The sequence below is a fragment of the Glycine soja genome, chromosome 10 (genome assembly GCF_004193775.1).
Source record: "Glycine soja cultivar W05 chromosome 10, ASM419377v2, whole genome shotgun sequence".
NCBI lineage: Eukaryota > Viridiplantae > Streptophyta > Magnoliopsida > Fabales > Fabaceae > Glycine > Glycine soja.
The window spans coordinates 21,388,080-21,404,587 of NC_041011.1; positions in this window are offsets into that span (position 1 = coordinate 21,388,080).

A 16,508-nucleotide genomic window follows, 5' to 3' on the forward strand; every position below is an offset into this window, starting at 1 on the left:
CTCATCTTTAGAGGACTACACGTCCTCATCTTCAGAGTACTACACGTCCTCACCTTCAGAGGGCTACACGCCCTCACCTTCAGAGGACTACACGTCCTCGCCTTCAGAGGACCAAACATCCTCATCTTCAGAGGACTACACGTCCTCATCTTTAGAGGACTACACGTCGTCACCTTCAGAGGGCTACACGCCCTCACCTTTAGAGGACTACACGTCCTCGCCTTCAAAGGACCAAACATCCTCATCTTCAAAGGATTACATGTCCTCATCTTCAGAGGACTACGCGTCCTCACCTTCTGAGGGCTACACGCCCTCACCTTCAGAGGGCTACACGTCCTTGCCTTCAGAGGACTACACGTTCTCGCCTTCAAAGGGCTGCATGTCCTTGCCTTCAGAGGACTACACGTCCTCCACTTCAGAGGACTACACGTGTTTGCCTTCAGAGGGCTACATGCTCTCGCCTTCAATGGGCTCCACATCCGCACCTTAAGAGAATTTAAGGTCCTCTACCCTTAATGCTTAACCGAGACTTGCGCTCTCGGTTAAGGGCCCAGTAATTTCCTTTTATCAGCTCCAGGGCCACCCCCTGATCCTGGAGGAGGGCCAACTATGCAAGTACAACCAAAGGAGGAGGCTATCGTGCAGCTACTATGCATACCGGGGCAAGATTTCACCCGTGCCGCTGCAAAGAGACGATTGCGGATCATGCGCACCAACATGACCACTCTTACACAGATATGGATGACGTTGCTACTTAGCAACATTCTTCCCAGTGACCGCAATGCCGATCTCCCCCTGCGGAAGTATCAGTTGGTCTGTGCCGTCCTGACATAGGTAGGTATGCATTATGTCCAACTGATTTCTAATGCCATCTACTATTTGTAGGGATCATGCCCACAAGGCACCCAGTGGACCTGGAGAAGTCCAACAGGGCCCTGGGGATGCCAGCTCTGGTTACGGGCCTCTGTCAGTCCAACAAGGTGCATGTCCCCCCAGCAAGGTCATGCTGTCGTAACATAGGTAAGTATTCACTTCTCTCAATTGATTTCTGATGTCATCTATTGTTTGTAGGGATCGCTCCTGCAAGACACCCAGTGGACTCGGAGAAGTCCAACAGGGTCTTAGGGTTTCCAGCTCTGATTACGGGCCTCTGTCAGTTCTACAGAGTGCTCATCACCCCCAACAAGGTCATCAGGCCCCTATTAACGGGGCTTTCATCGAGAAGTACTGCGCCCCCAGGTAGGCGCAGGGCAAGGCATCACAGAAGCAGGCAACAGACGCATCGCCACCACCTCTGGAGTTCACCTTAGCTCATCCACAAAAAGGTTAGAGCGTTGCCTACGACACATGGCCGACCAATAGGCGACCAAGTCCAAAGCCAAAGGTAAGCAAAATACTAGGTCCGTGACCGACAAGTCATCATGCGTCCAGCTCAAGACGTTAAAGAAGCGCTACTAGGAGGCAACCTAGTACCTTTTAAATCTTTGCTTGTGATTTGATCACCTTTATTTCTCAAGTCATAGTAGGACACACCTAGTTGCTCAGGATCCTGGGAATTTAAATAAAACAAGCACAAGCTCGGAAGGTAGTCATACCTCACAAAATATATATATGTATGTTTAGGTAGAAAGATACCTTGGATATGCATGTATGTAGCAAAAATACTCCACAATATATATATATATATATATATATATATATATATATATATATATATATGTATGTATGTTTAGGTAGCAAGATACCTTGGATATGCATGTATGTAGCAAAAGTACTTCACAAAATATGTATATGTATGTTTAGGTAGCAAGATACCTTGGACATGCATGTATGTAGCAAAGATACCTCACAATATATATATATATATATATATATGTATGTATGTATGTATGCTTACCTTGGATATGCATAGCAAAAATACCGAGTAAAAATATACACATGTTTAGGTAGCAAAATACCTCAAAAAACAAAAAAAAACAAAAACAAAAACAAACAAGAACAAAAAATATATCTTTCAGCTGAAAAGCCAACATGCTTTTGTGAAAAGATAACTTCCATCTTTTCTTTGAAAAAAATTCACTGATCATAACTAATTTTTGAAAGAAAATGTGTATACACCTGAAGGGTGAATGCTGTGAAAATTTTCCCGAACGCCCAAAATGGACTCGAATAAATGCATGAATTGATAAAAGAACATGTTTTGAAAGCACTGGGTTGACTAAAGTAGAGAAAATGAATCACGAGCCCTAGCATCACATGACCATAAAAGTTTGACACTTGAGTGTCCACGTAGATGCATGCATGACTAGTTTTGCATAAAATTTCCAAATCATCATTGTTGCATTTGTGTCATGGAAATAATGTGGGACATCCCCTTTTATCCCTGAACCAAACCAAACCTTGACATATGTCGTGTCCAGCTATTCTACAAATCTTGAGCCGAAATCCCAACTTACCATAAACCTTGCCCTCGGAAGAAAACAAAAAAAGAAAAGTTTCCAATCAAAAGAGTGGGAGAAAACAAAAAGAGAAAATTCTCAATCAAAGATTGAGAGAAAGCAAAAGAAAGAAAGGAAAGAAAATTCCCGATCAAGGATCGAAAGAAAACAGAAGAAATATGCAGAAAGGTCTTTGGACCAGACAACATCTGAACAAATACAGAGTTACCACCAAGTAAACAAAAAAGAAAGGAAACCACGACCTAAAGTGGTCCTCTCCCTTTGATTGCCAACCAAAATCCTGTGCGCTAGCGACTTTCTTGCCCCGCACTAAACAAAAACAGAAAAGGAAAAGGTCGAGAACACTCAAAGCCAAAGTTCCCACCAAAAAAAAAACAAAAAAAACACCATTCCCAAGAAAAAGTCCTATTGATCCATGATCACGCATGCAATCTTTGATTTGATAGGAAATGATTTGCCAAATCAAGTCATGGCATATCTATGGCTCGGAATTAGGATGAAACACTTACCTGTGTGAGTGATTTTTCTTCTATTTTTGTTGAACCTAGTGTTTCCTCTAGATGGTCATTTAGAAACGAAATGCTAACATCCAAAATCTCACTTATGGTTATGAGAAGATTTCATCAGCATACTCCCCTTCCCCGGTAGACACATTGTTTTTCATCCAAAAAGCATATGTTGCTCTGATCAGTTAGAAGTTTTGTCTCTTTATTAAAGCATGTTCGCATTTTAGTGAAGAAAAGATCGAGACTATTTTTAGTCTCACAAGTTATCTAGAACTACGTAGGTCTGAGTTCCTCATTGAGGATACGTAGGAGCAAGAGCCTCGCTTTTGTCAGCCGCCCCACAATCTCTGTCATACTGACCCTGGGGTCATGTGACATGCGGAGATACCTGATGGTTATCCGTATAAACTTTCTTTTGCTATCTCTAAGACTCAAAGCATGGTAGCACGCAGAGATTAATGTCGTCTTCTGCACCCTTTGTCAATCGCGGCCAACAAGCCCGTTGACACGTGGAGATTAACGTCATCTTCTGCACAGACAACCTCTGCTAGTACTAACCCATGAAGTTAGGGGACAGGCGGAAATACCCAAGTGGTTATCCGTATAAACTTTCTTTTGCTATATCTAAGACTCAAAGCATGATAGCATACGGTGACTAACGTTGTCTTCTGCACCTTTTGTCATCCAGAGGCGGCAGGCCCGATGACATGCGGGAACCATTTGGTCCTACACTTTTTACTTTTGTCATCCAGAGGCAGTGGGCCCGATGACATGCGGGAACCATTTGGTCCCGCACTTTTTACTTTTGTCATCCAGAGGCAGTGTGCCCAATGACATGCGGGAACCATTTGGTCCCGCACTTTTTACTTTTGTCATCCAGAGGCGGCGGGCCAGATGACATGCGGGAACCATTTGGTCCCGCACTTTTCACCTTTTGTCATCCAGAGGCGGCAGGCCCGATGACATGCAGAGACAAATTATGGTCCTCCGCACGCTTTTGCTATCTCTAAGACTCAAAGCATGATAGCATGCAGAGACTAACGTCGTCTTCTGCGCCCTTTTGTCATCCAGAGGCGGCGGGCCCAATGACATACGGAGACAAATTAGGGTCATTCCGCACACTTTTTCACCATTCAGACACAATCGTGTCCGATGGCACGTAGAGACTAACATCGTCTTCTACGCCTTTTGTCATCCAGAGGCGGCAGGCCCGATGACATGCGGGAACCATTTGATCCCGCACTTTTTACTTTTGTCATCTAGAGGCGGCGGGCCCGATGACATGTGGAGACAAATTACGGTCATCCGCACGCTCGATGAGTGATAAACGCGCAGAGACAAGTTATGATCATTCTGCACCCTTTGTCATTCAGGAGCAGCAAGTTGAGTGATAAGCGCGCAGAGACAAATTCTACGCCCTTTGTCATTCAGGAGCGACAAGTTGAATGATAAATGCCCAGAGACAAATTTTGTGCCCTTTGTCATTCAGGAGTAGCGAGTCGAGTGGTAAACGCGCAGAGACAAATTATGCGCCCTTTGTCATTCAGATTTCGCAAGTCGAGTGATAAACGCGCAGAGACAAATTATGGTCATTCTACGCCCTTTCTCATTCGGGGACAGTAAGTCGAGAGGTGGGCGGAGACAAATTATGGTCATTCCGCACACCTTTTCGCCACGCAGGCTCGATCGTGTCCAAAAACACGCAGAGACAAATTATGGTTATTTTGCGCCTTGTGTCAACCAAGAGGAATGAATTCAACAGTATCAGGATGATGTGTTGGTACTGACGATTTTCAAAATTTTTGCAGGTTCCGCTGGCAAGGAGATTCATTGGCCGAATGGTGTTTCGCTCGAACGAAATTAGTGTCTTATCTTTACTTCCCTTTTATCTCCAATAAAAGACAAGTAAATAGGGGCAACTGTCATACCCTAATTTCGTCCGGAGACCATTCGTTGTTGGGATGCGACCCTCATTTGACCACTTTGAGGTACTTGGCACCCATCGTTAGGCAATTCGTGAAGTTTCGTGGCATGCCAGAAGTCAAAAGAAAGCATTGTTGCACAACCCGTGAATTTTCGTGACATGTCGGAAGTCAAGAGGAAGTGTAAATGCACAATTCGTAAAGTTCTGTGACATTCTGGAAGCCAAAGAAGGGATGATTGCGTAATCCGTAAGGTTTCGTAACATTACGGAAAGAAAACAAGTATCGTTACGAAATTCGTAAAGTTTCGTAATGTTACGGAAAAAGAATCAACAAAAAAAGGCAAGGGGTGTATTTAGTAAACAGGGGGTGCAAATAGCAACCAGGCCCACTTGGGCCTTCTAGGAAGTTCTCCAGAAGACACCGCCTTCTGGAGGAAGCAACCTAGCTCGCCTGGGCGAGCTAGGTGGCAAGCTTCTCCTTCCTTTTCCTATAAATAGGGGAAGGAGGGAAGAACAAAAATTTTCGACCCTCCTGGTATCTGAGATTCACTTAAAATTAGTGAGAAAAATTGTTTCCGTGAAGAAAATCCAAGCCGAGGCGCTTCCGTAATGCTTCCGTGGGTGATTTCGCGAAGATTTTCTACCGTTCTTCGTCGTTCTTCGGTCTTAAACGGTAAGTTCTCGAAATCAAACTTTTCAATTCATTCTATGTACCCTTAGTGGTCCTCATTTGTTTTGCGTGCTTTTATTTTCATTTCATTTACTTTCCGTACCCCCTTTTGACGTGCTTTAGTCATTTATTTAAGTCATTTTCTCGTCTAATCAAAAATAAAATAAATTTTCACCGATCATTTGAATTGTAACATCTTTTAATTTCTGTTAAAATGAAATCCGACCGTTCGGTCATGCCGTAACCACGTTTAAAACCAAAAAAGAGGCAAAATAATAATATAATAATAAAAAAATATCTTTTAGTGAAATAACCAAAAAATCAATCGGACATTTTTCTTTGGGATTTCCCTTTCTTAATCGAATCGACTAATAACCAAAGTGAAACTAAGGCTAAAATCAATTCATATGCCAAGTTTTTTTTTCATCAGCTAAAAAAGCCATTTTTAAGGTCCAACGCCTTAAAATGGTCTTTTCCACCTTTATTGTTTAAACATAGATTTCTAAAAGAGCCTAAAATCAACACGTAACTTTATTACCTCTTTCAAAAATAAAGGGATCATTAATGGTCCAATGCCTTAATGTTTTCTCTCTTTTCAAAAGAATCGAAAGATTGTTTAATGGTCCAACGCCTTAAATGACCTTTCATTCAATAAAAACATATCTTGCAAAAAAGAATAAAAAATAACTTAAGCAAACGCTTTGTTCACAAAGAACTACGTAGGTCTGATTTCCTTATCACAATTGAGGAATACGTAGGAGCAAGGGAAACACCCTCGTTGACCACAAAAGATAAAAATATAAAAAGGCGTAAAAAGACATAAGAACGTAAAAAGGGAAAATAACATAAATTGAAGTCCCATTTGCACATTTGATTAAAGGTTGTCCTCCCTTGTGACGGACGTGTGGGGTGCTAATACCTTCCCCGTGCGTAAATACAACTCCCAAACCTTTCATTTAAAGTTCGTAGACCTCGCCTTTTCCGGTTTTTGTGACGTTTTCCTCAAATAAACGTTGGTGGCGACTCCGCGCGTATTCCTTTCTTGGAAGACGCACCCACGAGTCACGCGTCGCCCTCCCGCCGAAGGGTAGGTTGCGACAGGGTGCGCTTAGAAATCTTCCTCAAGAAGCCTCTGGGCGGCAAGCACCTCCCTTTTTCCCTATAAATAGGCGAGGGGGGCTGTTTCAAAAACGTTCATGACCCCTAGGCTATGCATTTCGGCTATTTTGGGTAAAAAAACACGTTTCCGTGAAGAAAAATCAAGTTGAAGTGCTTCCGTAACGCTTCCGAGGCATTTCTGTAAGCAATTATGTGGAAATTCTTCATCGTTCTTCACCGTTCTTCGTTCGTTCTTTGGTCTTCAACCGGTAAGTTCCCGAAATCGAATCTTTCAATTCATTCTATGTGCCCTTAGTGGTCCCTACTTTTCTTCCGCTTTAACGAGCTTTTAACCGTTTATTATTTTGCCCTTAGTAGATGAAGGCTGACACGGAGGCCTTAGTAGATGAAGGCTGACATGGAGGCCTTGAAAGAGCAAATGGCCTCAATGATGGAGGCCATGATGAGCATAAAGGAGATAATGGAGGTCAATGCGGCTGCAATAGCCGCTACCAGCACCATTGCTGAGGTGGACCTGACCCCCCCTATATGGCCTCAACCAAATAAATCATCCAACCTCAGATATGGTAGGTCTAGAAGGCAAAGAGTTGGGAGGTACGGGCGGCCCTCATTTAGTGCGAAAAACAAGCATGCCTTCCCACCATATGGCTTGCCTCCCAACTATACACCACCCAATGTGGCATACACTCCCAGTGAGGATGTCAATAACTTCGCTCCCATACTCATTGAAAGTCGACAACCTCAAACTAATCATGCACATGTCTCTCAAACCATGGGGGAGACACATGAAATTCCCCACCACAATCTAGTCGACTTTGAGCCTTGCCTCGGATATGCCACTGAAGGGCAAGCAATTGGTGGTATACCCCTGCAAAACACTTTGGAGGGGCCTTAATTTCGCCCCTAACCACAACCCTTCTATGGAAAAATGGTGGGTTACACACCTTCAAGCTTTGTGGATTTGGTCTTCGCCGGCGAAAGGATCAAACTGGGTCTGGAAAAGGCAAATCTGATCATCCTGCTTTGATGAATGCGAAAATTGGGGCAAATGAAGAGGATGAGAATGAGGGAGAAACCCTTGCTATGACTGCCATTCCTACACGGTCAAATTTCCCATCAATCCAACAATGTCATTACTCAGCCAATAACAGTCTTTCTCACCTAATCATCCACAAAAGCCATCGCCAAATCAGCCACAAGGCCTGCCTACTTACCACACACCCAATGCCCAAACACCACCTTTAGAGCAAACCAAAAAGGAATTTTGCATCAAAAAGCCTATAGGATTTACCCCAAATTCCAGTGTCATATGCTAACTTGCTCCCATATCTACTTGATAATGCAATGGTAGCCATAACCCCTGCCAGGGTTCCTCCACCTCCATTTTTCCGAGGATACGACTCGAATGCAACATGTGCATGTCATGGAGGAGTTTCAGGACATTCCATTGAGCATTGTATGACCTTGAAGCGTAAGGTGCAAAGTCTAATTAATGCAAGCTGACTAAAATTTGAGGAGAAACCCTTTTGAATCCTAGCATTGACAAGCGACACCACACATGGGGCAATTTTGAAAGCTGTTGTTAGATGTTTCTAATAACTCATCAGGATTTTCAAGTTTATGCCATTATTGTAAACCACAGTTACAATGCTAGATAAAATGGATAAATTTGACATCTTTGTCCCTCATCCTCTCGTAATTACATCTTTGCTTCCACTGGAATGTGGGTGCAAGCCATTGGTTTGTTTGCTCAAGCGACCTATGCTCCCGAGTTTAGACTTCCAAGACCGTTCAATCAGAAATTACTCGTGCTACACTTTTGGTGAGGATGTCGTAAACAACGAGTAAAGCAGAAAAGTTCAAAAAGAAAAAGAAAAAAAGCATTTGATTGACTGTGTTTTCAAGTAAAAATATAGACATTCATGTGACCTCATTTTATCATTCCTGAAAGTTTGTCTTTTTGAGAGAGAAGTGAGTTATCAAGAATAGGAGTCATTTGACTTAATCTGTCAATTGAAAAATCCTTCAATTGTTTCTTGTCCTTGAAAATCCATTTTGAGAATCAACCGCTTCTTTCATTCTTCCTTGCTACAAGGTTGTGAAAACAAAACAACGATGGATACCTCAGAGCCCTACACTGAGGCAATGAGAGGCACCGTGCATGAGCCTCAAGCGAACCTAGGGTAGATCAAAAGTAATTAACCATCGATGTTTTTAAACAAAAAAAAAAGGGACAAAGCCTGGGATTTTAATGGATTGATTAAACGTCAAACGGCTCCATTGTCGTCACTCCAAAATGTTCAAGTGACTAAATCAAACAGAACATACACTCTGAGGGAGTTCCAGGAGAGATTTGCAAAAGATAGGATAAGGTCGCATGAATTATCACCTCTTTCAAAAGGACAGTCAATCTGTGTTTTCCAAAAAAAAATTAAATCAAAATCAAAATCACAAAATAGGGAAAGAATGTCATGAACATTGTACAAATTTCTATTACATTGCATTGTTGCATACGAAGTCCGCATTTACCAAATTTCAAGACAAAGGTTGCATGCATCTGCATCCCAAAAAATCATGTTAACTGCATAGATTTCCTACATCTAATGTCCAATCTTGTGAATTTGGGATGATCGGCCCTCTTGATGAGTCGATCTCTTGCTTTCTCATAAGGGTGGACCCTTGGGTACTACTACCTATCTACTTAAAAGGGTTGCACACCCTCGCCTATAGAGGCCTGCACATCCTCGCCTTTTGAGGGCTCCATGTCCTCGCCTTAAGACGGCTACACGCCCTCGCCTTCAAAGGACTCCACATCCTCACCTTCAGAGGACTCACGTCCTCCCCTTTAGAGGGCTACACGCCCTCGCCTTCAGAGGACTACACGCCCTCACCTTCAGAGGACTACATGTCCTCACCTTTAGAGGACTACACGTCCTCCCCTTTAGAGAGCTACAAACCCTCACCTTCAGAGGACTACACGTCCTCCCCTTTAGAGAGCTACACGCCCTCGTCTTTAGGGGACTACACGACCTCACCTTTAGAGGACTACACGTCCTCGCCTTAAGAGGACTACACATCCTACCCTTCAATGGACTACACCTCCCCACCTTCGGAGGACTACACCTCCTCACCTTCAGAGGGTTGCACGTCCTCTCCTTTAGAGGACTACACGCCCTCTCCTTCAGAGGACTACAGTCTTCACCTTCAGAGGACTAGACGTCCTCGCCTTCAAAGGGCTACATGCCCTCACCTTCAGAGGACTACACGTCCTCGCCTTTAGAGGGCTACATGTCCTCGCCTTCAGAGGACTACACGTCCTCACCTTCAGAGGGCTACACGCCCTCACCTTTAGAGGACTACACGTCCTCGCCTTCAGAGGGCTACACGTCCTCGCCTTCAGAGGACTACACGTCCTCACCTTCAGAGGGCTACATGCCCTTGCCTTCAGAGGGCTGCACGCCCTCGCCTTCAGAGGGCTGCACGCCCTCGCCTTCAGAGGGCTGCACGCCCTCACCTTCAGAGGGCTACACATCCTCGCCTTCAGAGGGCTACACGCCCTCACCTTCAAAGGACCGCACGTCCTCCCCTTTAGAGGGCTACACGTCCTCACCTTCAAAGGGCTACACGCCCTCCCCTTCAGAGGGCTACATGCCCTCGCCTTCAGAAGGCTACATGTCCTCGCCTTCAGATGGATTCACGTCCTCGCCTTCCGAGGACTACACATCCTCACCTTCAAAGGGCTACACCCCCTCACCTTCAGAGTGTTGCACGCCCTCGCCTTCAGAGGACTACATGTCCCCGCCTTTAGAGGACTACATGTTCTCGCCTTCAGAGGGCTACACGTCCTCGCTTTCTGAGGGCTCTACATCTGCATCTTCAGAGAACTCAAGGTCCTCCATCCTTAATGCTTAATTGAGGCTTGTGTTCCCGGATGAGGGTCCGATAGTTTCCTTTTTTCAGTTCCTGGGCCACCCCCTGATCTTGGAGGGTGGTCAACTATGCAAGCACAGCCAGAGGAGGTGCTATCGCCCAGCTACTATGCATACCGGGGTAGGATTTTTCCCTGACCGCTACAGGGAGACGAGTGCGGATCATGCGCTAACAAATGGATGATGTTGCTACTTAGTAACATTCTGCCCAACAACCACCACTCCGATCTCCCCCTACTAAAGTGTCAGCTGGTTTATGCCATCATGACATAGGTAAGTATGCATGTGGCTCAACTGGTCTCTACTGCCATCTACTGTTTGCAGGGATCGCCCCCGCAAGACACTTAGTGGACCCGAAGAAGTCCAACAGGGCCCTGGGGTTCTAGCTCTGATTATGGGCCTCTGTTGGTTCAACGGAGTGACCACCACTCCAATCTCCCCTAGCCGAAGTGTTAGCTGGTTTATGCCATCATGACATAGGTAAGTATGCACGCGGCTCAACTGGTCTCTGATGCCATCTATTGTTTGCAGGGATCGCGCCCGCAAGACACCTAGTAAGGTCATCAGGCCCCCTACTAACCGAGCTTTCATCAAGAAGTACTACGCCCCCAGGCAGGCGCAGGGTGAGACACCACAGTAGCCTGGGGATGGCTGGCAGCGGGCAACAGACGCATTACCGCCACCTCCAAAGCCCCTCAGCTCATCTACAAAGGTTGGAGCGTTGCCTACTACCCGTGGCCGACCAGCAGGCGACCAAGTCCAAAGCCAAAGGTAAGCAAAAGTATTAGGCCCGTGACCGACAAGTCATCACGCATCCGGCTCAAGACGTTAAAGAAGCGCTACTAGGAGGCAACATAGAATTGGCTACAAAAAAGCTCCCCGTGAAGCGGTCCAGGAAGGGCACCGTTGAAGAGGATTCCAGTGTGGCCCCACAAGCCGACACAGGCTTTGACAAAAACCGATTCTAGAGCGTGGAAGATCAATAGCGTTTCAAGGCCATCAAAGGATGGTCATTCCTCAGATAGAGACAGGGGCAACTGATGGATGATGAATTTTCGCACTTCCTTGGAGGAGGCGGAGCCATACAATCGGGATCGCCAAACTTGTGATTTATCCTTCATTACTGCTTTTAGTTCTTCTATTATTTTGTTATTTCCCTTATGATATGAAATTATCTGCTTCCAATTATTATGTCCATTGTGATTAAACTAAACATCCAGTTATTTGTCGCATTGCGAGTAATTTATCGCTTTGGGCATATGGTCGTACTTACTTTACGATGATTTATCTGACACACAAAAAAATGTGTAGGTCTTATGCACTTTCCTTCACACGCCTTTTTCAAAAAGATGTGATCTCGGGCATCATCCGTGCCCAAGTTACAAGCTGTATTTAATCTTTTGAAAAAAAGAAAAAAAAACAACAATAACAAAAAATATATCTTTCAGCTGAAAAGCCAGCACGCTTTTGAAAAGAAATAACTTCCAGCTTTTCTTTGAAAAAGATTCACTGATCAAAACAAAGGGTTTTGTTGAAAAAAATGTGTATACACCTGAAGGGTGAATGCTATGAAAATTTTCCCGAACACCCAAAATGGACTCGAATGAATGCATGAATTGATAAAAGAACATGTTTTTGGAAACACTGGTTTGACTTAAATAAGGAAAATGAATCCTGAGCCCTAGTGTCACATGACCATAAAAAACTTGATGCTTGAGTGTCCACATGGGTGCATGCATGACCAGTTTTGCATAAAATTTCCAAAATCATCATTGTTGCTTGAGACATTCCTTTATCCCTGAACCGCTGGCCAAACCAACGCGCCCTGACATATATCATGTCCAACCGTTCTACAAGCCTTAAGCCAAGATCCCAACTCACCATAAACCTTGACCTAGGGTGAGAATGTCCATCCTTACCCTCGGAAGAAAACAAGAAAAGAAAAAAAAAAGAAAGTTCTCGATCAAAGATCGGAAGAAAACAAAAGAAAAAGAAAGTTTCTGATCAAAGATCGGAAGAAAACAAAAGAAAAATTCCTTATCAAAGATTGGAAGAAAATGAAAGAAATATACAGAAAGGTCTTTGGACCAGACAATATATGAACAATACAAAATTGTCACAAGCAAACAAGAAAAGAAAGGAAACCACTTGAAGTGGTCATCTCCCTTTGATTGCCAACCAAAATCCTGTGCGCAGGTGACTTTCTCACCCCCCACTAAACAAAAATAGAAAAGGGAAAGGCCAAAACACTCAGATCCAAATTTCCCACCAAAAACACCATTCCCGAAAAATTCCTATTGATTCATGATCACGCATGTAATCTTTGATTTGATAGGAAATGATTTGCAAAATCAAGTCATGACAACATATCTATGGTTCGAAATTAGGATAAAACACTTGCCTGTGTGAGATTGATACACTTCGAGTGATTTTCTTCTATTTTGTTGGACCTAGTGTTTCCTCTAAATGGTCATTTAGAAATGAAATGCTAACATCTGAAATCTCATTTGTAGTTATGAGAAAATTTCATCAACATACTCTCCTTCCCTAATAGACACATTGTTTTTCTCCAAAAAATTATATGTTGCTCTGATCAGTTGGAGGTTTTGTTTCTTTACTAAAGCATGTTCGCATTTTAGTGAAAGAACACCGAGACTATTTTAGTCTCACACCGCCTGAAGAACTACGAAGGTTTGAGTTCCTCATCGCAATTGAGGATACGTAGGAGCAAAAGCCCCGCTTTTGTCGACCACCCCACAGTTTTGTAATCCCGACCCGTGAGTCAGGTGGCATGCGAAGATACCCAAGGGTTATCTGCACCTTTGTCATCCAGAGATGGCAAGTCCGATGACATGCCGAGATACCTTATGGTTATCCATAACTTTTGTCAGCTATAGGCAAGCGAGCCCGTTGACACGCAGAGACTAACATCATCATCTGCACCTTTCCCGGAGATGTCAGCATCTTCCGGCCGAGACTGTGAAAAAGTCTCATTTGCTATCCGTCAGGCTCAAGGGTCCGGTAGCATGCAGTGACTAACATCGTCATCTTCACCTTTGTCATCTAGAGACGGCAAGTCCGATGACATATGGAGATACCTTATGGTTATCCGCACCTTCTTTTCAGCTAGAGGCAAGCGAGCTCGTTGACACGCAGAGACTAACATCGTCATTTGCACCTTTCCCAGAGATGTCAGCGTCTTCCAGTCGAGATCGCAAAAAAGTTTCATTGCTGCCGTCATACTGAAGGGTCCGGTAGCATGCGGAGATACCTTAGGGTTATCCTCACCTTTCGTCAGCTAAAGGCAAGCGAGCCCATTGACACGCAGAGACTAACATTGTCATCTGCACCTTTCCCGGAGATGTCAGCGTCTTCCGGCCGAGACTGCGACAAAGTTTCATTGCTGCCGTCAAACTCAAGGGTCTGGTAGCATGCGGAGATACCTTAGGGATATCCGCACCTTTCGTCAGCTAGAGGCAAGCAAGCCCATTGGCACACCAAGACCAATGTGGTCATCTGCACCCTTCCCGGGGATGTCAGCGTCTTCCAGTCTAGACCACAAAAAAGTCTCATTTCTGCCGTCAGACTCAAGGGTCCGGTAGCATGCAGTGACTAACGTGATCATCTGCACCTTTTTCATCCAGAGACAGCAAGTCCGATGGCATGCGGAGATACCTTATGGTTATCCGCACCTTTTTGTCAGCTAGAGGCAAGTGAGCCCGTTGACATACAGAGACTAACGTCGTCATCTGCACCTTTCCCGAAGATATAAGCGTCTTCCGGCCGAGACTGCGAAAAAGTCTCATTTGCTATCCGTCAGACTCAAGGGTCCGGTAGCATGTGGAGAAACCTTAGGATTATCCGCACCTTTCGTCAGCTAGAGGCAGGCGAGCCCGTTGACACGCAGAGACCAATGTGGTCATCTGTACCCTTCCCAGAGATGTCAGGGTCTTCTAATGAGACCACCAAAAAGTCTCATCGTTGTTGTCAGACTCAAGGGTCTGGTAGCATGCAAAGATACCTTAGGGTTATCTGCATATTTTGTCAGCTAGAGGCAAGCGAGCCCGTTGATACGCAGAGACTAACGTCGTCATTTGCACCTTTCCCGGATATGTCAACGTCTTCCGGTTGAGACCGTGAAAAAGTCTCATTGCTGCCGTCAGACTCAAGGGTCTGGTAGTATGCGGAGATACCTTAGGGTTATCTTCACCTTTCGTCAGCTAGAGGCAAGTGAGCCCGTTGACACGCAGAGACCAATGTGGTCATCAGCATCCTTCTCGGAGATGTCAGCATCTTCTGGCCGAGACCGCAAAAAAGTCTCATTTCTACCGTCAGACTCAAGTGTTCGGTAGCATGCGGAGACGCCCTATACGGTAATCCGCATACATTTTGAAGAAAAAAATGTCTTCAGTCATTGCATGCCTTCAAAGGAGACAATGTTCGCACACATTTCGAAGACAAAATTGTCTTCAGTCATTGCATTCCTTCAAAGGAGACAATGTCCTCACACATTCTGAAGACAAAAATGTCTTCAATCATTGCATGCCTTCAAAATGCGACAATGACCCTCATTTACATTTCGAAGACAAAAATGTCTTCAATCATTGCATGCCTTCAAAGGTGACAATGTCCTCACACATTTCGAAGACAAAAATGTCTTCAGTCATTGCATGCCTTCAAAAGGCGACAATGACCCTCATTTACATTTCGAAGACATAAATGTCTTCAGTCATTGCATGCCTTCAAAAGGCGACAATGACCCTCATTTACATTTCGAAGACATAAATGTCTTCAGTCATTGCATGCCTTCAAAGGCGACAATGTCCTCATTTACATTTCGAAGACAAAAATGTCTTCAGTCATTGCATGCCTTCAAAAGCGACAATGTCCTCATCTACATTTCGAAGACGACAATGTCTTCATTCATTGCATGTCTTCAAAGGCGACAATATCCTCATCTACATTTCAAAGACGAAAATTTCTTCAGTCATTGCATGCCTTCAAAGGCGACAATATCCTCATCTACATTTCGAAGACGACAATGTCTTCAGTCATTGCATGCCTTCAAAAGGTGACAATTTCTTCATTTGCATTTTGAAGACGACAATGTCTTCACCTTAAAATCTACAATATCCTTTTCCTCTGTGCTTTGTAGGACTCGGCGTCCTTTGTTTGTACGCTTTAAAAAAAAGGGGGAGAGTGAAAATGAAAATGAATTAAACGAGAAAAGAAGGAATTTCAATATCTTCATGCCTTCATGGGTTTTACTGCTTGGATTTGCGCTAGTGGCCGGTAGGGTAAAGATTCAGCTCGAACTAAATTAGTGTCTTATCTTTACTTCCCTTTTATCTCTAATAAAAGATAAGTAAAGAGGGGCAACTGTCATACTCTAATTTCGTCCGGGGACCATTGTTTATCGGCATGCGACCTTTGTTTGACTACCTCAAAATGTTTACCACCCATCACGATGGAATCCGTAAAGTTCCGAGATGTTTCAGGAAGAAACCGGTCAAAAACATGAAACGGGAGTGTATTTAGCAAAGTGGGGTGTGTGTAAATAAACCGTTACACTCTAATTTCATCCGAGGACCATTGTTGACAGTTGCTCCTCAAAAAGAAAACAGCCAAAAACACAAAAACGGGGGGTGAACTTATCAAGATAGGGGTGTAAATAGACATTCAAATCTAGGCCCTTCCGGAACATTTTGGAAGTTGGGTTGCTTAAGGAGGAAGCAACTGGGCGGCAAGCTCCTCCACGTTTTGTTGAAAAATGGTTTCCGTGGCTTTCGTAATGCTTCCGTAAAATTTCCGAAAACCTTGGGTAAGCATATTTCACTTAATATTGGTAAAAGGGAAGAGAAAAAAAGATGAAAATCAAATCCGAAACACTTCCGTAAGGCT